Source organism: Sapajus apella, unplaced genomic scaffold, assembly GCF_009761245.1.
Source record: "Sapajus apella isolate SASKATOON/1434 unplaced genomic scaffold, GSC_monkey_1.0 scaffold74, whole genome shotgun sequence".
Classification (NCBI taxonomy): Eukaryota; Metazoa; Chordata; class Mammalia; order Primates; family Cebidae; genus Sapajus; species Sapajus apella.
In genome coordinates this window covers 5,780,206-5,802,345 of record NW_022437014.1, presented here as the reverse complement: position 1 = coordinate 5,802,345, position 22,140 = coordinate 5,780,206, and the positions used below count along the sequence as shown (strand labels likewise).

The window sequence follows — 22,140 nt, the reverse complement described above, 5'->3', positions numbered from 1 at the left end:
ATTAGCCCCTTTTATTTCTTTTATTTCTTTTAAGTTTTGATCCAAAATGACATCATCCTATAACGTCTCTCAATGGTCATACCTCTACCCTAACCTTAACAAATCTGTCCAATCCCACTACCACAAGGTAGTCTTCATAATCAGTTAAATTTAAATTTAATTTACCAGCAAATAGAAAAACCTACCTCAAAATTTGTCATTCACAAAAATTTATCATTCTTTGGAAAAGTTTAGCTAGGGTATTAAAGTTGAACGTAATAGGCTAATTAATAAAATTACTTTTAGGTGTTATCACCTTAGGTCACTCAACAATGGAAGTACTAAAATGACTAAATGTTTTCGGTATCGTGTCTTTTCTGGGGATAAGCAAGATAAATGTTTTATTCTTGCTTATCCCCAGAAAAGACATGATACCTAAAACAACCCACAAACTAAACATGATGTGTAAATGAGAATATCAAATACTATCAAAAATGACTACTGAAAGTTTTGCTTATGAAAACAGCAATTTTTAAACCTTGTCAAAGAACAGCCAAATAAATGCAAAATAGCCTAAATACATACAAAAAGTTTGGTATATTATCACAGTGCCATTTCAAATCAGTTATTTTAAAAAATAGATTTAATAAGTAATGCTCACAAATAAGAAAAAGACACAAGAAGAGAAAGCCTGTTTGCTTTTCCAAAAGACAAAAGTCTCCATTAAGATTTTACAACCATGAATTCTGGTATTTGCACCTATAGTCTCTGCCTATCCAAAACACCCCAACTGCCCCCTTCCTACCACAAATATTACCACAAATATTAAAATAAAAACGGCTCAAGGATCACCTGCGATCAGGAGTTCGACAACAGCCTGGCCAACATGACGAAACCCCAACTCTACTAAAAATACAAAAATATTAGCTTGGCATGGTGGCTGGCCCCTGTAATCCCAGCTACTCTGGAGGCTGAGGCACAACTGCTTGACCCTGTGCGGCAGAGGTTGGCAGAGAGCTGAGATTGCGTCACTGCACACTAGCCTGGGCGACAGAGTGCGACTCCATCTTAACAAAAAGAAGAAAAGATTGGCTCAAGGGCCACGAAAGCCCTTGGACTCAGGAAAAACTCTTAGGAAAAATCTCTCTGGAAAATAACTACCTCTACCCAGTCTAGTCTACACAGTGTAGTATTTGCAGATATACTCCTGCCAAAGGTGAACTTCCAGTCAAAATGAACAAGAATAGCACATATCAACAGGGAGTAGATCTCAAAGAACTGATAACAGAATGTGAGACAATTAAAACAAAAATTTAAGCCATTAGAGTTGTAAAAGAAATCAGACACACAGAAAACACTCATTTAAAAAAAGCAAAAATTGGCAGGGCGTGGTGGCTCACACCTGTAATCCAAGCACTTTGGAGGCCAAAGTAGGCAGATCACCTGAGGTCAGGAGTTCAAGACCAGCCTGACCAACATGGTGAAACCCCGTCTTAAAAAAAAAAAAAAATTAGAACCTGTACTTTATAAATTATCTGTGTGCATACATAATACACACAGACACACACAACCAGAAATTAAAAGCTAAATGGCCTGATAACTATACAAAGTTAAATTATCAAACAAAACAAATGACAAAAAATTGACAATGTATCACAAAAAAATGATACATAAGGGAAAATATAAAAACAAAACTAACAAGCATAAAGGATATAATGAGAATGTCCAATAAATCAAGCAGGAATTCAAGGAGAGGAAAGAACAAAGAAACATAGCGGCTGAGAATTTTCAATAACTGTTGAGAGCTATGAATCTTCCAATTCAGGAAAGGCAACAAAATTTGAACAGAATAAAAGATATTTAAACATATTTGTAGTAATGTTGTGTAACTCAAGCAAGACTTGAAAGCAGCACAGAAAAGACCACCCTATAAAGAAATTTAGACTTACATAGTACTTACAAATAGAAGCCAAAGGATAATGTAATAAAAATCTCCATATAACCATTAATTACCACAGAATTATATACCCTGCTGAATACTGGAATATTAGTTTTCAGAAGCAGTGTAAGTCTGTCAGCTATGCAACTAACGAAACTGATTAACATTAGTAGTAAGTAAAAATTCAGACTTTAAATGGAATTTGCTAATCCAAAAAGTATTTTTTTTTTTTTAATGAACAGTATATCTTTCCAACCACAGTATGACTGATTGAGAAACCAATATTCTTTCATTAGGGATTACAGCTGACCTTGCACTTCTAAAACCTACTTTTTTTTTAGCCAGGGTCTGACTGTCACCTAGACTGGAGTGCAGTGATACAATCTTGGCTCACTGCAACCTCTACCTCCAGGGCTCAAATGATTCTCTGGCCTCAACCTCCTGAGTAGCTGGGATTACAGGTGCCCACCACCATGCCCTGTTAATTTTTATATTTTTGCTATAGATGAAATTTCACCATGTTAGGCAAGCTGTTCTCAAACTCCTGACCTCAAGAGATCTGCCCACCTCAGCCTCCCAAAGTGCTGGGATTACAGGCATGAGCCACCATGCAGGCCCTTCTACACTTCAATTTTAATGTGCATATTCCAAAAGGAAATTCCTATCACTGCTATTTAAGAAAAAGCAAAGACATCTGACATCCATATAAACAGCAAAATTGTGAATAAACAGCAAAATATCACACATATTCTAAAAACAAGTACAAATGAAGAATCCAATAAAATTAAGAAATATTCTCATTCTGATTTACTGAAATTAAGAGGCATCTGCTTTAATACATTCATAATCTTATGTGTTTATCATTCTGTGAAATTGTACCTTAAGAACTATGGCTTAAGAAAACATTCACTCAAGATTTTTACTCATTTATTATGCAAGATTTAGTTTTATACTACTCAAAGTTTAAGTCAAATGAGTAATTCCCCTTTTCAAATGTACGTTCTCCCATCTATCTGGGAGCCCAACACAGAGCCCAATGCACAGTGTTGTCAAATATTTACTTCTCTTAACATAAATAACTTTATATAGGTAATCCTTGTGAGTTCTTCCCTTTGGACCTTTTTTCAGAATAATCCTTCATATATACAGTATATATTGTCCTATTTGTGTTCACTATTACTCTGAAACACAAAATCCAAGATGTTTTATCATGATATGGACTTAATTATAATGTTTTGTTTCTGAAGCTGCGAAAAGAGTATGTGACAGAAGAAACATCAAAAAGTACAGATGTAATTACCTTGAATTGGAAATAAGTGTAGCTTTGATATATTAACAAAGTTTAAGTCTATAGTAGCCAAAAAAAAAAAAAAGTTCTTAAAAAAAAAAAAAAAGCTCTATTCTTTTGCCATCACTCTCAGTAATAGGAAACCTAAGCACAATAAATAGTGAGAGAACCACCAAGAACCTTCGGGAGACTTAAGCAAAAAAACAGTGAAAGAACCAATGCTAAGAACCATCTTAGGGAGCCAACTCCAAGAAAAAGTAGTCCTTGTGATTTCACCAACTGAAAGCTGGTTTAAGCATGTAAATTATGTAATTAACATAATTAAAACACTGCATACCAGGACACCTTCAAAATCTGCGATCGCAAAGACCGACTTCCAAACAATGGAAGTATTAGGTAACAGTGTGAAAGGTGATCAGTTATCAGAACCTGAAATATAGCCACAAGTAGAGGCTCCTATGCTATGGCCATCCTTAGAAACCATGTTTACAACCCAACCACCTCAACAGCTATGCAAAGATAGATGTATGTTACCTTCAACAGACATAGCTACCATGATCCTACATTTCAAGTTCCATGAAAGGCTTCTGCTTTCCTCACTATTAAAAGACACCTGAAGAGTTAGGGGGGGAAAAGTAAAAAGCTATTAAATATCATGTACGAAAAACAGCAGAAAATAGTCAAATTAAAATTGATGAATTTATTTTAGGTAGATCCAGACATTACTATCTAAAAAATTTAGGCACATCAAAAGCCATCCACTATAAACCAGTCACTATTAAAAGAAAACGACAAAGAAAATAACTCCAATACCTTTTTAAATAAAAGGGTTACTAAATCAGGAAAACCAATACACATTATAGAATGTCTGATTTTGGCAGAACACTCAATAAAGTAAACAAGCTATCCTTAGAGACAAGACTGATAAATCCTGAACATGGCTGAATTGGAGAAGATTTAAACGGTTAAGCAATAATATCCCAAAATTGCCAATTAATGGTTTAAAACTATCTTAATAATGTATGAAAAAACTCTGTGCTTGGCCTGACCTTAATAACATTTTAATCAGTTACTTAGACAAAGATAAGCTTGCCAGTTTATACAAATGTGTTGAACACAAAGATGAGAACAAGGGGCAAGCCAACTAAAGGTTTTAGAAAATAAGATTTTTATTATCCTGTGTTACTCTTTCAGTTACCTGGTTAAAATAGCAGAAATTCTGACAACTACTTCAGACAAGCTGGGATACACACGTTAAGTCTACAGACTTACCCCACATAATGAGCTGTTCATTTAACCAGTTTTCATCAAAATGGCTCTTGAAAATTACCACTTTTCATGAAATTACCTTTTTTGGTAATTAGTGACTGTTTACCGAAACAGACACGACACAAAAATATTCTATGGAGTGAAATTTCAACATTTATGATTTCAGACAAAGATACACTCAATGTTTAATTCAACATAATTATTTCCCCTCAGCATATATCATATGGAACAGATGTATACTGTACATACGGTATACTGGATGAACCTAGATATGCTTTGCGTACATATGCAGAGCAAGAAAGTCAATGAGCTTCCAGCTCCTAAACTCCGTCTTTTCTGCCTGCGTTCTATTTCCCACATTTTAAACAACTTGTTTTATCTGTTATTGCCCTAGTAATGCTTTTCTGTGTAGACAACTTAAGTGCAGACTGAATGCAAGATAACTCTGAACTCCAGAAAGTTTGAAGTGGTGAAAAAACAGTAAAGAAGAAACGGACTTTCTAAAAAGTGACACCCTACCAACTACACCACCATCCACTATCAAGTTTTCTTTCTCCTCTGGCAAATACAATTAGCCTTCGTTATACTGCATTACATTTTATGTATAAGGTATATTTACTTTCAACTTATATATATCTACACAAATTTGTCTTCACTGTTAGATTAATATTTACCTACGTGTGAAAACTGGGATGAAATACCACATCATAATTCCCTACTAAAATTACTGGAAATATGTTTTCATTTAATAGCTTTTAAATTAGCAGCAGTGTTTTCAAGAATGAATTATAAACATTGAATATTTGATTTTCAAGTTGGAGACAACAAGCAAAAATAGTTCAGACAACAATGGATACCAGTCGAAACTCAAAAAAGAAAAAAAATCTATCTGCTTGAGTGGGAATAGGAACTCCAAAACAGAATGAAGAAACATAGGATGAGTGAGATCAGGCAGCAAAAGCAAGAATCGCATTTCAAGGCTTAAAGATTCTAATTATTATATAACTATAAATCAGTGTGATGCTAAAATCAGATGTGTTCTGTAGAGTTGAATAATATTCAACAAAATTAAAAGATAGATTTTTGCAAAGGAAAGCAATATGCTAAGAATACTACCCGGAATACGTAAGCTGGGATTCAAAAAAAAGACAGGCTAAGATAGGTAGAAATTAAGATAAAGACTTGCAATAAGGACCCTCCTACTCCAAAAAACACTTAATAATGGTGTGAAATATTACTTTTGCACCAACCTTTTGCACAAATATAAAGGGAAATTATTTACAAGATATGACTAAAATAAAAACTAAGATAAACATCGTACTGCGTGAGACATGCAATAAAAATTCAAACAGTAACCCATATCATAGGTGGAATACAGGGAAGAAGGAAATGGGAAGATGGCTGGATAGCTCAGCCTCTAAAGGTAACAGCAACAAAACAAGAAGCGGGTTCATGGACTGACACCAAGTGGTAGGGTAGAAAATAGGATTTGCGTAGCTTGTAAAAAGAGGTTTTAAAAAAAATAAAAAGGAAAACAAGGATAGGGGAGGAGAGAACACCAATGACAATGCAAATCTAGAGCTATAACTTCATAGCAGCTCTGAGCCTGAAGAAAAAAAAGACAACAAAACATCCAATGTCACAGCAAATTAAAAATTAGTACCTCCTTAATATAAAGCCAGTGTTCATTCACATTTCCCAATTGCTGTTTCAGTATGTTATTCCTTGGCATGTAAACTTCTTGTCTCCTTTCACCTACCATACCTTTCTCTTTACTTCAGTTTCTTACAATTCTTAAACTTTCAGTTTCTTACAATTCTTAGAACTTTTAGTTGGGGAAGGGAAAAAAAAAAAAGCAACTAGTCTTTAAGAGAGCTTCCCAGTGTGAATTTTGGTGATAGTACCCTCACTGTGCTTAACAATTTTTTTTTTTTTGGGGGGTTGTCTATTTCTGATCAAATTGTAGTTAAATTCAAAGACTAAATTTCAGGGTCTTGATTTGAATGCAAGATTAACACAGTGTGGCACACTTTCATCAGGAAGTATCTAATGTCGGGAACATCTTTTCCAGATGAGCAGCTATTGGTGATCTTTGCCAAGGCATTATTCATTTGGAGATGCAAAATGGTGATATTCTAATTCCTTAATTCCTCATTAGCTAGAACACATCCACAGAAACTTATGACCTATTTGGTTATCTCAAGATACAAATCACAGAGGAAAAGTAGGATAACTGCTTATTTCTATTTGTCAAAATAATGACTCCGTCCAACAGTAAAGCCAGGTTTTTTTTGTTTGTTTTTTTGTGTGTTTGTTTGTTTGTTTTTTTGAGACGGAGTTTCGCTCTTGTTACCCAGGCTGGAGTGCAATGGCGCGATCTCGGCTCACCGCAACCTCCGCCTCCTGGGTTCAGGCAATTCTCCTGCCTCAGCCTCCTGAGTAGCTGGGAATACAGGCATGCGCCACCATGCCCAGCTAATTTTTTGTAGTTTTAGTAGAGACGGGGTTTCACCATGTTGACCAGGATGTTCTTGATCTCTTGACCTCGTGATCCACCCAAGTCAGCCTCCCAAAGTGCTGGGATTACAGGCGTGAGCCACCGCGCCCGGCCAAAACCAGGTTTTTTTAATCCAAAACATAGCAAGTAATTTAATGAGAAAAAACAAATCACATAAAAACATGAATTCACACCAGATGTTTTATGAAATAGTCTGACAAAGATTTTTCAACCTGAACATGTTAAAGAAGAAGGAGAGAGAGAGGTTTTCTAAGTAGCAAAAGCACTGCAAAACAAAAAGAGAATTCACCTGAAACAGGTGAATATGAAAAAGCAATTCCAAATCTAAAATATGTTACAGATACTGGCATATAGACTCAATAGATACAAAATACTCTAGACTAGACAGAATAGAATAAAATGATAAATTACTAGACAGTAATGAATTCACCTAGTATGAAGCACAGAAAGAGAAAAAAATGATAGAACAATTAAAGACACAAGATAAACTAAAAGACTCCAAGACAGGTCTAGCAAAAGAGAAAAGTGAAAATAACAGAAGCAAAATTTAAAGAGGTGGGAGTTTTTCAAAATTAAAAATTCAATCTCTCAGACTGTAAGTATACTCTGAGTACCAGTTGGATAAATAGAAGTTTGTTCATACTTACTCAAAATACCAAGCACAAAGATCTATTTCACAATGTATGTGCAAAACAATTTAAGAAAAACCACATGCAAACACTGGCATCACTTTGAAATGTTTACAAAACACTTAGGATATCAAATAGGGACGGGGAAGGGAGGGACTTCAAAGTTTACCAAATAACTACCCAAAGTTAACACTCCTACATATAGTCATCCCTCAGTATGCACGAAAATTGGTTCCAGAACACACGTAGGTATACCAAAATCTGCCACAGCCAAGTCCCGTAGTCCATCTACTCAGGTTTCACCATCCCACTCCACGTGTAAGTGGACCCATGCAGTTCAAACCCATGTTGTTCAAGGGTCAACTGCAATTAATTTCTTATGACTCTAAAAGTAAGCTGTAGATGCAACTTACATCTCAAAACAACCCCATACTGTAGTGAACTGTTAAAGTATTATTTCAAAGTATCTAGTAAATAAACACATTTTAGCCCTTAAAGAACACTGAAATGGTCAGCAGTGGAAATCCTCGAGAAAAGAAAACCGCATAAAGGTGAAGAAACAAAAATCAATTCCAGGGAAAAAACTGTGCGACAACATAAAACCATAAAACTTTATAAGACAATACGCAAGAACATCTTCATAACCTAAGGTAAAGAAGAATTTTTTAAACTAGACACAAAGCACAAATTATACAATGAAAATAGTGATAAATTCAACATTAAAATCTTTATCCTTTACTAGAGACAACATAAGAAGGTCAGAAGACAAGCCACAAAGTAGGAAGAAGACATTTATAATACATAATTGGCAAATAATTAGTATTCAGAAGACGTGAAGAAATTTCACCACCCAGAAAGATAAACCCAACAGAAAAATGAACAGTAATTTCAGAGAAAAGGAATTTAGTGCCCAGTAAATGCTGAAAATATGTTTCTTATTAATCAGAAATGCAAAGCCGGGTGTGGTGGCTCCCGCCTGTAATCCCAGCACTTTGGGAGGCCAAGGTGGGCAGATCACCTGAGGCTGGGAGTTCGAGAAGAGCCTGACCAACATGGAGAAACCCCGTCTCTACTAAAAATACAAAATTAGCCAGGTGTAGTGGTGCATGACTGTAATCCCAGCTACTTGGGAGGCTGAGGCAGGAGAATCACTTGAACTTGGGAGGTGGAGGTTGCAGGGAGCGGAGATCAAGCCATTGAACTCCAGCCTGGACAACAAGAGGAAACTTCCATCTCAAAAGGAAAAAAAAGAAATGCAATATGTACAATGTATCAATTCACACCCAACAGGCTGACTAGTTTTTGCCATCATCATGTACAAGGAAGAATGTGGAACCATCACATTTATACACTGGTGATAGGAATAAACTGACACATTTACACTGGAAAGAAAACAAGTTTGCACTAACTAGTAGAGTTGAAAATGGATGTCTCCTACAATCCAGCATTCTATTACTAGTTATAAGCCCCAAAACTATCTAAACTCTTAAGTCTCAGTTCATTAGCAATCAGCAAAAAATTTAAGTCTTGTCCAGCGTTTTTACATTTAATAAAACAGAATAGTATGGAATAGTACGCCTGATAATATAGTGAGTCATAACTTAAAACGTGTTTCTTATTGTGAGTGGTAACAAAAAGTTTGAAAATAAAAAACACTATCCTAGAGACACAAGTGCAACAAATATACCTATGCTTTTCAAGGTGTTCATAGCAGCACTGTGTATATACTACCAACAAAAATAACTAATAAAAAAACAAACGTCCAACAACAGGAAATAGGCTGTAAAATATTCATACATGAAGTATTAAATCAGTTAGAGCTACATAAAACATGGTGAAAGAATATCCAAGGCTGGACACAGTGGCTCACGCCTATAATCGCAGTACTCTGGGAGGCCAAGGTGGGTAGATCACGAGGTCAGGAGATTGAGACCAACCTGGCCAACACGGTGAAACCCAGTCTCTACTAAAAATACAAAAATTAGCCGGATGTGGTGGTACATGCCTGTAATCCCAGCTACTCGGGAGGCTGAGGCAGGAGAACTGCTTCAACCCAGGAAGTGGAGGTTGCAGTGAGCCAAGAACGAAACACTGCACTCTAGCCTGGGCAACAGAGAGAGACTCCATCACAAACAAACAAAGAAAAAAGAATATCCAGACAATAAGAGTTAAGGGGAAATAGGCAGCTACAAATAAACTCATATAGAAGGATTCCATTTAGAGTTCAAAAACCAACAAAACAACAAAGTAGTTTAGGAATACAGATAGATCTGGCAAAACTAAAAGAAAAGCAAAGGTAAGAAAGGTAGTAGTTAAGAGTGCAGGGAGGGACATAAAGAAATAAAAAGGATTATGTTCTTAAACTGTGTATTAGATACAAAGCTGTTCATTATGTCTTTGTATCTTACACGTATTTTTAAAACATTATTTTGTATATATTTTAAAAGAAAAAATTGAAATAAAGCTGAAAGATACACAGGTGTTCAGTACACAGATGTTCATTTTATATTTTATCTTTAAACTGTACATATACATTATATATTCTCTTTTATGTCTGAATCATTTAATGGTGGTTTTAACTTTAACAACAAAAACATTCCACTTGCCTGATCCTTTGGAAATACAAAAAAAAAAAAAAAAAAAAAGAAGAAGAAGAAGAAAACAATAAAAAGACAAGTAGGAAGAGAAAAATGTAAATCAAAACAAGCAAGCAAACTGGCATAAGTTTCCCTGCTTCTTAATTTACACAATTACAATGAAAGTGCTGAGTAATTCTAGAAAGGTATTCCTACTTTGCAAGAAATTTTCCTCAAAAAGAAAAACATGTACTTTAAAATAAGAAATCTATTAAAAATATTCACAGAAAATATCTAGGGGGGAGGGTGTGTGTGTGTGTGACCTAGTACAAAGCTATCTTAAGAAATCAGATATAGTAATGAAGAATAATAACTAAAGCATCTCTGGCCCAGCACGGTGGTTCATGCCTGTAATCCCAGCACTTTGGGAGGCTGGGGCGGGCGGGCGGATCGCTTGAGGTCAGGAGAACGAGACCAGCCTGATGAACCAAGCGAAACCCCGTCTCTACTAAAAATACAAAAATTAGCCAGGTGTGGTGGCAGGCGCCTGTAATCCCAGCTAGAGGCAGCAGAATCCCTTGGGCAGGGAGGCAGAGGTTGCAGGTTGCAGTGAGCCAAGACTGTGCCACTGCACTCCAGCCTGGGTGACAGAGCAAGATTCCATTTCAAAAAAAAAGAATCCCTTTATACCAAAAGTACTATGTTATTTTGAATGCTGCCAGGGCTTTTTGCTTAAATGAAGATTACATAACACTGAAAGGATATGAAATATAACTACCAATTTATGCCAGGTTAATTAATCCTAGAAGAATAGACAAAAATTCAGCTTTCATCACTTTACAGCTAACTTAAGATTTATGAATTATTTCTTTTCTCCCTAAAACCTCAGACAAGATAAATGCCTGGGCTATATTTTACATATAATTCCAAGGCTAATCTTGAATGTATATCTAACCTTTGAACATTATGGGTTTAAACTATGTGGGTCCATTCATGCAGATTTTTTTTCAGTAACTACATTGGAAAATATTTTGGAGAATGCAACAAATTGAAAAAAACTTGCAAAGAAACCACAGCCTAGAAATATTGAAAAAATTAAGAAAAATGTATGTCATTAATACATAAAATATATGCAGATACCAGTCTATTTTATAATTTACTACCATAAAACGTATACAAATTAGAAAGTTAAAATTTATCAAAACTTACACAAACACAAACCAGGTCCTATATGGTGACTGCACATGGTGCCATTTGCAATGGAAGGAAATGTAAACAAACGTAAAGATACAGTAGTAAATCACAACTGCATAAAATTAACTGCAGTACATATTGTACCACTGTAATAATTCTGTAGCCACCTCCTGTTGCTATTACTGTGAGCTCAAGTGTCTGAAGTATCCATGATTCCTATCCATGACTCTATCTCCATATGAGCAGTCCATCCTTCCAGTAAAAGTATCATAGCAAAAAGCGATCTCTTGCGTATTTTTCATCTTTTTTAGCACAACACTGCAAACCCTGAATAACACCATGGGACCCACGCCAAGTGCCACTAGTAATGCTGGAAGTGCTCCCGAGAAGCAGAGAAAAGTCATGACATTAGAAGGAAAAGCTGAATAACTTGATATGCACTGTAGACTGAGGTCTTACAGTTGCAGTTGCTCACCATTTCAGACAGATGATTCATTTTACAAACAGATGATATAAACTCATGGTATCAATAAACAGTACTGTATTGTAAATGTACTGTCTTTTGATTTTCTTAGTAACATTTTGTTTTCTTTAGTATTGTAAGAATACAGTATATAAGATACATAAGCATACAAAATACATGTTAATTGACTATTTATATAATTGGTAAGGTTTCCAGTCAACAGTAAGGTACTAATAGTTAACTTTCTGAAGAGTGAAAAGTTACACAAAAATTTCTGACTGCACAGAGAGCTGGAGCCCCTATTGTCCAAAGACCAGCTGAATTTTTTATTTGAAAAGTACTCCAAAATTTTCAAGCTCAGAAATACTTCAAGTTAAAACTAAATCCAATTATTTAGGCTTAAAAAAAAAAAAAAAAAAAAAAACAAAGCAAAAGAACTAAGCCACTTTTACAAAATGATTCCCCACCAATGGAGTACCAAGCAGATTATACAGCACAGTACCTGAAACTGTACCCAGAAATAAGAGCACTAAATACTACTTTGAGAAATTCCCTTCACAGAAATCATGACATTCAGCCAACCCGAAGAGATTCGGGCTATAGAAAACTATGTAAAATAATTATAGGAAACATTTCAAATGAACATGACTTACCAATAAAGTAGGTAAGTACACGTCGGTAGCACGTAAGTGAATTCAATCTGTGTGGATATTACGGATTTAAGGAAACATCTTTAATGTTCTGCAACACAGCATTCAGAACACTAGGGAGTTTTCGGTGCATAGCTTAGTTTGCCCAATTTTATTTCAAAAGATAATTAGATCTAAACACAGGCATTCACTGAATTATTTAGGTACATATTCCACTTAGAACACTTACATTATTGATGAACAAGATAAGATTAACTGGTACTGAGCACAAGTTGTTTTTTTTTTTTTTTTTTTTTTTTTGAGTTTCACTCTTTCGCCCAGGCTGGAGTGCAGTGGCGCAATCTCAGCTCACTGTAACCTCCGTCTTCCAGTTTCAAATACTTCTCCTGCCTCAGCCTCCCAAGTATCTGGGATTACAGGTGCGCCACCACGTCTGGTTAATTTTTGTATTTTTAGTAGAGATGGAGTTTCACCATGTTGGCCAGGCTGGTCTCAAACTCCTGACCTCATGATCCACCCGCCTCAGCCTCCCAAAGTGCTGGGATTACAGGCATGACCACCACACTCAGCCTAAGCACAAATATTTTGCTGAAATTCATGTTTTAAATTGTTTTCCATTCCACTCTCCCAAGAGTAAAAACCTGAAACCCTTATTATTATTATACTTTAAGTTCTGGAGTATATGTGCATAATGTGCAGATTACATAGGTATACATATGCCGTGGTTGTTTGCTGCACTCATCAACCTGTCATCTACATTAGGTATTTCTCCTAATACTATCCCTCCTCTAGCCCCTCACCCTCCAACAGGTCCCAGTGTGTCATGTTCCCCTTCCTGTGTCCATGTGTTCTCATTGTTTAACTCCCACTTAGGAGTGAGAACACGCAGTGTTTGGTTTTCCATTACTGTGTTAGCTTGCTTGGAATGATGGTGTCCAGCTTCATCCACGTTCCTGCAAAGGACGTGAACTCATCCTTTTTATGGCTGCATAGTATTCCATGAAACCCTTATTCTTAGAGTTTCACTTTATATGACATTCCAAATACCACTCAGCCATGCTAACAAAGAATGGCAAGTAAAGCAAAAAACTCAATGAGTCCCAATCATTTTCAAGTATCCCTCATTCAAATTAAGCACTACCTAAGGGTCAGACATATAGCTCACAGTGATGAACAAGACACAGTCCCTGCCTCACAACGCTTATATTCTTGTAGGTAAGACACCAACTATATAAAGAAATAAGCATATTATAATGTCAGGTAGTGACTGATGGTGCAATGGAGAAAAATACAGCTGGAACAAAGAACAGAGGATATGCATTTTAGGTAGTGTAACCAGGGTTAACTTTTCTGAGGTAGCCATTAAGAAATGTCTGTAAGATCACGTAAGAATAACTCATAATGAACATACGCAGGAAATGAGACAGAAAAATTTCTTGGTAACTAAACAGATGACATTCTATCTACCGCCTTCCATGTAACTAAAACATTTTGTAGCATGTGGTTTAAGTAGCTTGTACTATTTAGTACAAGCTACTTAAACCACATGCTACAAAATGTTTTCTCTTGAAAATAGTAAATGAAAAACTTCAAGATTTTAAATTTAAACACTAAACAGTTCATCTTCTAACTCCCATGGTGGGGAGGGATCCTTATATCCTTAATTTAGCTTTGTAACACCTAACATTAGACAACTACACACGGACAGTGTTTTATTTTTTTTCAGAAAGCATTCTTATAAAACAGCTCAATGGGTAAAAATGAGCTAAGTCAGAATGCCTCAGTTAAAATTCAGGCTCCTCCTAAAGACATTTGCTGCGTCTTTGAACAAATCATTTAACTAGTCTCCCTGGTCTTCACCAAATAGTACCTGCTACATAAGGTTGTTGAGAGGGCTAAATATGATAAGGCACGTAAAGCCTTTATAGCCTAACAGTAAATGGGTACTCTAACGTCAGCTATTACTTATGAGGCAACCACTGAGATAACATAATTCCCTAGCGAGCCTTAGGCAGGTTAATACAGGTTAAGACCACACTGGACAATAAAGAACTTGCATAAAACCTTAGAGTTAATAAGGTCTAAGACCTGTAGGTCTCCTAACTACTGAATTCCAGCCTATTATACCAGACCAGACTGTTTCCTTGACAACTCGGTGACTCATGTGTAAGAAGAATTGTCCCACATTTTCCAGTGAAAATATAGTATAACATCATGTCTCCTGATAGACAATGTACTTACTTGAATTCAAGTTCGGATAACTAAGTGTAGATGTTACTCAGAGTCAAAATAAATAAATACAGGTAAATAACATTCTCCTCTAGTAATCATTAGGCTGCTATGATCCTATGACCCCTATGAAACCTATTTAAAGTGGAAGATGTCTTAAAGGCTCTCTCAGTGGATTAACTGACATTCTCCTCCTTTGTAAATATACATGGTCTGGTCTTCAGAAAGCTGTTTCTGGCTAGCAGTTACTCTCCTACTCACTTATTTCTATAAATCCATTAAATGTGAAAATAGAGTCAAAAGGTATTATTTCTATAAAAATGACATTAAATCCTTTGGAAAGCCTTGATGAATAACTAGAAAAAATCCATAAAGATTTTATAATTGAAGAGTTTCCCAGTTCCTACATTTTCACTCCACTTTAAAGAAACCAATACCAGGCTGGGCACAGTGGCTCACATCTATAATTCCAACACTTTGGGAGGCTGAGGTAGGCATATTACCTGAGATCAGGAGTTCAAGACCAGCCTGGCCAACATGGTGAAACCCCATCTCCACTAAAAACACAAAAATTAGCCAGGCGTGGTGGCAGCCACCTATAATCCCAGCTACTTAAAAGGTTGAGGCAGAAGAATCACTTGAACCCGGGAGGCGGAGGTTGCGATGAGCCAAAAACGCCACTGCACTCCGGTCTGAGCAATAGAGCAAGACACCGTGTAGGAAAAAGAAAAGAAAAAAGAAAATAAACCAATACTAAAAATCATAGATAATGCTTTCAAAGTACAATTTATCAAAAGAAAATCAGGATAACCTTTAAGAAATCAGTACAAGCCAGGCGCGGTGGCTCAAGCCTGTAATCCCAGCACTTTGGGAGGCCGAGGCGGGTGGATCATGAGGTCAAGTGATCAAGACCATCCTGGTCAACATGGTGAAACCCCGTCTCTACTAAAAATACAAAACATTAGCTGGGCATGGTGGTGCGGGCCTGTAATCCCAGCAACTCAGGAGGTTGAGACAGGAGAACTGCCTGAACCCAGGAGGCGGAGGTTGCGGTGAGCCGAGATCGCGCCATTGCACTCCAGCCTGGGTAACAAGAGTGAAACTCCGTCTCAAAAAAAAAAAAAAAAAAAAAAGAAATCAGTACAAATAAAAAGACAGGCAAATAAAAGTAAAAGCAAATGTTTTAAGTGAAAACATTTAGGTGTACATATCATTTGAGTCCTTGCATTAATCAACTTTTTTAATTAACTAATGAATTGTCCTAATCATGTGGAGTATGTAAGAGGATCTCTACCACACTCTAATGTCACTCCCTCCACGAAGCAGTTCCCAAAGGCTCCATGCCACTTTCTTCTACTCTCTGCCCATCCCTAAAAGAGGAAAGGAGCAAACTGTAAGTTACATGTATCCAATAACGAGGTACCATCAAAGGAAGAAATGTAAGATGAAAATTTCTTTTTGTTGTTTTTTTTTTTTTTTTTTTGAGACAGGGTCTCACTCTGTCACCCAGGCTGGAGTGCTGTGGCAGGATCTCAGCTCATTGCAACCTCTACCTCCCTGTCTCACGCAGTCCTCCCACCTCAGCCTCTGAAGAAGCTGGGACCACAGGTGCATGCCACCATGCCTGTTTTTATATTTTTTGTAGAGACAGGGTTTTGCCATGTTCCCCAGGCTGGTCTCGAACTGCTGGGCTCAAGCACTCCATCTACCTTGGTCCCCCAAAGTACTGGCATTACAAATGTGAGTCATCACACCCAGCCAGGATTTAATTATTTTGTTCAACAAATCCTTATTGAGGACCTGCTACATGCTACACACTGCTCTGAACTCTTGAGAGTCATCAATAAACAAAACAGACAAAAAGCCTACCCTCATAGAAGTTATATAATACTATGTGTACAGGAATACAGGGAAGAAACAATAAACACAATCAGGAAATTATATAGTATGACAGAAGGTGACAAGTGCTATAAAGAAAACAGAGCAAGGTACAAGAATTAGACGTAGGGGAGTGCAGTTTTAAATAAAATAAGCAGATCTTTTAAAGAAAGTGACATTTTAAAAGCAAAGACTAGACAAAGACAATGAGCCATGCATGTATCTTCAGAAAAAAAGAGACCTAAAGAGGGGCAACAGCTAGTGTAAAAAACAGCACTGTTTCCTCCATAGCACTTGTCATCTTCTTGCCAGGCGAAGGAAATACTATACAATTCCGTCATTGATTGTGTTTACCACCTCCTTCCCTTGCCCTCAAACACACACTATTACATAACTATCAGGGCAGAGCTTTTCATCTGTTTTGTTTATTGATGGATCCTAAGTGTTTAGGGCGGTGTCTGGCATATGTAGTTGCCCCTAGGAAAGCCAATCGGGCCAGAGGGAAATAAGCAGAGGGAAGATAGCAGCTAACCTTAGAGGTAAGGGGGAATGGGGAGAGCAGAAGTGTCCAGATTCTGTATGGCCTTGAGGACGTTAAGAACTTCAGCTTTCACTCTGCATAGAGAAAGTCACTGTAGCATTCTGAGAAGACAAGTGATACAATCCAGTTGCTGTGTTGAGAAGACTGTAGAGAGCTAGTGTAGAGGCAGGGAGATCAGTTAGGAGGCTAATAGCAGAAATCTAGGTAAGAGATAAGAATGGCTTGGACCAGGCTAGTGAGTAGTGGAGACAGTAAGTACTGACTGGATTCTGGTTATATTTTCAAGATAAGGCAGAGTACAGAATGCCAAGTGTGAAAGAGATAAGTCAGGGATGACTCCAGTGCTTTTTTACCTGAATGTTGGATGGAGTTGCCACCGGTAAGATGAGCTACGCTGCATATGAGGTAGGTTTAAGGGAAAATATGTAAGTTTAGTTGGAGTTGACCACTGCACATCCAAGTGGATAGGCCTAACAAGATGTGTGGAAAGTCTGGGCTGGAGATATAAATATGGGAGCCATCAGCATATGGGTATTTAAAACCATGACACTGGATAAGATTGACAGAGGAATATAAAAAGAAAAGTGAAACAAGGACTGAGCATGTCAACTTTAAGAGTAGAAGATAATCCATAAGATACAATGAACAAAGCAATTAATAAGAAGAAAGCCCAAAAAGCAGAATGTCCTGGAAGAAGAGTGCAAACAAATTACACATAGTGTATAAGTCACTTTGCTGAAACCAGATTTAAGATATGGTTAAAAGTTCTTAATCAGCCTGTAGTAGTTAAGCTGAGTCATAAAATACTAAGCCATAACTTTTTTTTCACAGTATGTCCTATATATTTCCTAGGAACATTATATTTCCTATCAGAGTGTCTACTAAAATAATCGTTAGAATTAAAAGTATATCTTGCCTATTTTCTTTTTACATAAAACCAATTAAACACTTGTACCATTTTTTAAAAAAGAAAAAGAAATAGCCTTGTTTTCACTGCTACCTGTCAAAGACCGAAAACACATTTAAGCACAACGGCCTGGCACACAGTTGTAAACTATCATTATTTCTCTTTCTCTAGACCTGAGATACTGAAGGTTAAATTAAACTCCTTAGTTCACAGCACATAAGGTTCTTCTCCTTACTGTTTAATTTTCTATTTATAGAGGGGGAGAAAAAGCCTTATATTCTCATCTAAACCAATGTTTTCCTGGTGATTTACAAATAAATTACATTTTTCTGATCAGGACACTCAAAATTCATGTTCACAGAAACTGAAAAAGGAAACAATGAAATGCAATTCTCTTTGTGCATGAGTGATCATCAATGTCACTTCTAGAGAAATAATTACTTGCTTCTATCCTCTAAGTATACTCTGGATTTACCTTCAAAGTCACTGAAAACAGTACAAAGAACAATCAGGTCATAAGGTGTATTCTCAAATATATGAATGATCTTGCAAAGCACAGTTTTTCTCATTTATTACATATTAGGTCAGATTCCCAAGAGAACCAAAACCTTACTAAAACCATTAAGTTCAGTAACAATTTTATTGTTTTAAAGTACTGGAAATCAGCCGGGCGCGGTGGCTCAAGCCTGTAATCCCAGCACTTTGGGAGGCCGAGGCGGGTGGATCACGAGGTCAAGAGATCGAGACCATCCTGGCCAACATGGTGACACCCCGTGTCTACTAAAAATACAAAAAATTAGCTGGGCATGGTGGTGCGTGCCTGTAATCCCAGCTACTCAGGAGGCTGAGGCAGGAGAATTGCCTGAACCCAGGAGGCGGAGGTTGCGGTGAGTCGAGATCGCGCCATTGCACTCCAGCCTGGGTAACATGAGGGAAACTCCGTCTCAAAAAAATAAATAAATAAATAAATAAAGTACTGGAAATCTTTTAGGTTACAATTTCATTTGCTATAAAAATTATAAGCATACAACGAAAAATACACCTTCCATTCAAGTTAAGAACTTACACATAAGAAATGTGTAAGACATACTCAACTTTAAAGAAAAAGTTTGGCCGGGCGCGGTGGCTCAAGCCTGTAATCCCAGCACTTTGGGAGGCCGAGGCGGGTGGATCACGAGGTCAAGAGATCGAGACCATCCTGGTCAACATGGTGAAACCCCGTCTCTACTAAAACTACAAAAAAAAAATTAGCTGGGCATGGTGGCGCGTGCCTGTAGTCCCAGCTACTCAGGAGGCTGAGGCAGGAGAATTGCCTGAACCCAGGAGGCGGAGGTTGCGGTGAGCCGAGATCGTGCCATTGCCCTCCAGCCCGGGGAACAAGAGCGAAACTCCATCTCAAAAAAAAAAAAAAAAAAAGAAAAAGTTTGATTCAGTATTCTATGTGCCATCTTAACCATGACAAGCTGATTAAGACCTTTTAACCATAACTTAAAATTCAAGTTAAGAACTTAAAAACAGTGACAATCTTAATATGGGTTCTTTAGAAGTTAAGCCTCAATAAGTTTTTCACGTTTTAGGCACTTTTAAAAAGCTATATTAACTAGTATTAAACATGTAACTATTAAAACGATCTCCCTACCAAAAGCAGATTAAAGCCTATAAACCAGAAGGAGGCCTGAAGTGAGGAATTTTTAGGGAAAAACACAACATCAAACAGACCAGACTACTAGTATTAAAAGAATATATAAAGATCTAAACTGGAAACAAAATCTTAAATAAATGTCCCTTCATAATGCTGACCCTGAATCATTAAGAGTTAAATACTTGATATTCTTTATAATTTTCAAGTATTTAATATTTAAGAAATTTTTTCAAAAGCTTGTTATATTTTCAGATTCATTATCAGTCAAATAAATTAAGTAGAACGTCGTATTCTCTGATCTCACTTGATAAGGTATTGTCTGCTGAAAGTACAAAATTAGAAGAGACATTTGTAACTCAGTGTTGGGGTGGGAGGGGAACTTACCAAAATAGACCCAGCTATTTCAGGTTAGATCCTTAAACTAAAGACAAAAGGAAAAGGGGGGGGAAAAGAGCCTTGTTTATCACGCAACACATCAAATATGAAAGTCTATTACAAGGCATGTCTGCCCAAAACACTCAAGAGTAATTCAGTGTTATTCTTGGGAACATTATCCCAAGTCTCTCTAGCTACTGCTTTGGACCAAACTGGAGACACTGTTGCCATTTGCCTGCTAGGTGAGTGAAAGAAAACAAATGCAACCTAATTTAGCCAAAATTCTAATTTTAAGTCAACTCCTACACAATTTGGAACGTTTCGTTCACCTCAAGATGCTATCTTTAGCTGCGCTAGCTATAGGTGTAGAAATTTCTCAAGGCTTTCCACGAAGTCATCTCAAAAAAAAAAAAAAAAAAAAAATCCACAACTTTATGTGAACAGTTAACTTCAACTACAGCTTTTTAAGCACTACTAACTCAAACAGCTGCTAAAAAGTCCGTTTCTGATATAAGCCCAACACAGTAATGAATTTAGATACCTCCTTCCTCCCAGGAGGAAGAAGGGCTAACACTTAACACCTTACTTTTAACCTAACCTACTCAAGGTGCAGCGGAGCGAGGCTGGGACACCGTTGCCCGCGTCCGGGGCTGCCCGCGTCTAGTGCACCCAGCGCCTCCACCGCCAGCGTGCGGGGCTGCACATCCCATAACAAGCGCATGGCTGAGGGCCAGACGACTTCTCTAGACTACTCGTGCAGTTTTCCGGCGAGGTCCCCAAGGCCGAAAATCTCACTGTGGGAAACTGAAGGGGTCCGGCAGAATCACTAAGACACACCCCTCGGGGAGAGAAAGGGATAACTTTGCCAATCTCGAGGGTGCTCCATGGGTTTTTCCAGTCTCCCCTCACGCTGCTTTCCGTGCCCAACCGCCTCCCGCTCTGACCCGGGGACTCGCACTAGGCAGCGGAAGGGGCGCCAGGGAAGGGGGCGAGCGCCCGGGCCGGCCCTCCGGGCAGCCAGGGGCAGCGGCGAGGACTGGAATTCCAGCATGGCGTAAGCGTGGCCCAGCTCCGGCCCGGGGACACCGCCGGAGACGCGCTGCGCCCGTCCACCGGCCGAGGCGACGGTAATCCACCTTCCCTCCCGGGGGCCCTCAGGCCTGGCTAAAAATAGGTGTCTCGGTCACCCCAGGGCCCTTTCGAGCCGACCTCGCCCTCGGGAGTCGTCCTTGCGGAGGAAGGGGGTGTCCCTCGGCCGCGCCCCAGGCGCCGCAACAGAGCCGGGGTCAGGCCCTGGGCGGCCCAGCGAGGCCGAGGAGGCCCCTCCGAGCCCGCCCCCTGCGGCGTCCCGGACTGTGCAGGAGCCCGGCGCCGGCGACCGGATGCCCGAGGCCTACCCCGCGGGCGGCGTCCCAGCCCCGCGGCCGCGCCCCCCGCCCGGCCCGGCCCGGCCCGGCCCTCCTGCTTGCCCCAGGACCCCGCGGCCGGCGCCGCCTCCCCCCGCGCTCCCCGCCGCCTCCGGCGCCCGGCCCGGTGCGGCCTGCCCTCCCTCACCCTGCGCGGCCAGGGAAGGAGACCGGGAAGACGCGGCGGCGCCGGCACTACAGCCCGGGCCGCCCGCTCCGAGGCGCCGCCGCCGCCGCCGCCGCAGTCGCTCAGGTGCCGTCGCGCCGCTCGGCAGGAAACGGGCGGCTTCGGGGCGGGGCGGCCCCGGCACGTCCGGGCGTCTGGGCCGGCGGCGCCCGGAGACCGGCCCCTTAAAGGGACAGACGCCCGCCCGCCTCTGCCTCCGCGCGCCCTCCCACGCGTTCCGGTACCCGCAGCTAGCGGCCAGCAGCCTCGGGATTCCGGGCTTTCCTCCCGAGACCGCGTCCCCCAGCTGGGCCGAGGGTGGGCGCTCAGGGGCTGGAGGCTCCGCGGAATGCCCTGCGTTCAGTAGCCCTGCTCTCTCCTGTCCAGAAGTTTGGTCTCGTCTCGCGTGGCCCTTGCTCCAGGGCACCACCTGGTTCCCCCACACCTTTCCTTTAACTTAAGCAAACGGCACTAGATTTACCCCGACTGTC

The 22,140-nt window shown here is 39.2% G+C and overlaps 1 protein-coding gene across 10 annotated transcripts in view; it reads right to left on the bottom strand.

Annotated features, from left to right (window-relative positions):
• KTN1 (kinectin 1) overlaps positions 1-21,773 on the bottom strand; it is a 109,591-nt gene extending 87,818 nt beyond the window's left edge. For 8 of the 10 annotated variants that reach the window (XM_032251143.1, XM_032251148.1, XM_032251149.1 and 5 more), the window contains exon 1: positions 21,632-21,773. The gene's annotated coding sequence lies outside the window, so the exon portion shown is untranslated. Of the gene's footprint in view, positions 1-3,740; positions 3,820-20,086; positions 20,124-21,631 lie in introns of those variants that run through there. The other 2 variants (XM_032251145.1, XM_032251144.1) reach the window with 2 other exon arrangements.
• Between the last annotated feature and the right edge of the window lie 367 nt (positions 21,774-22,140).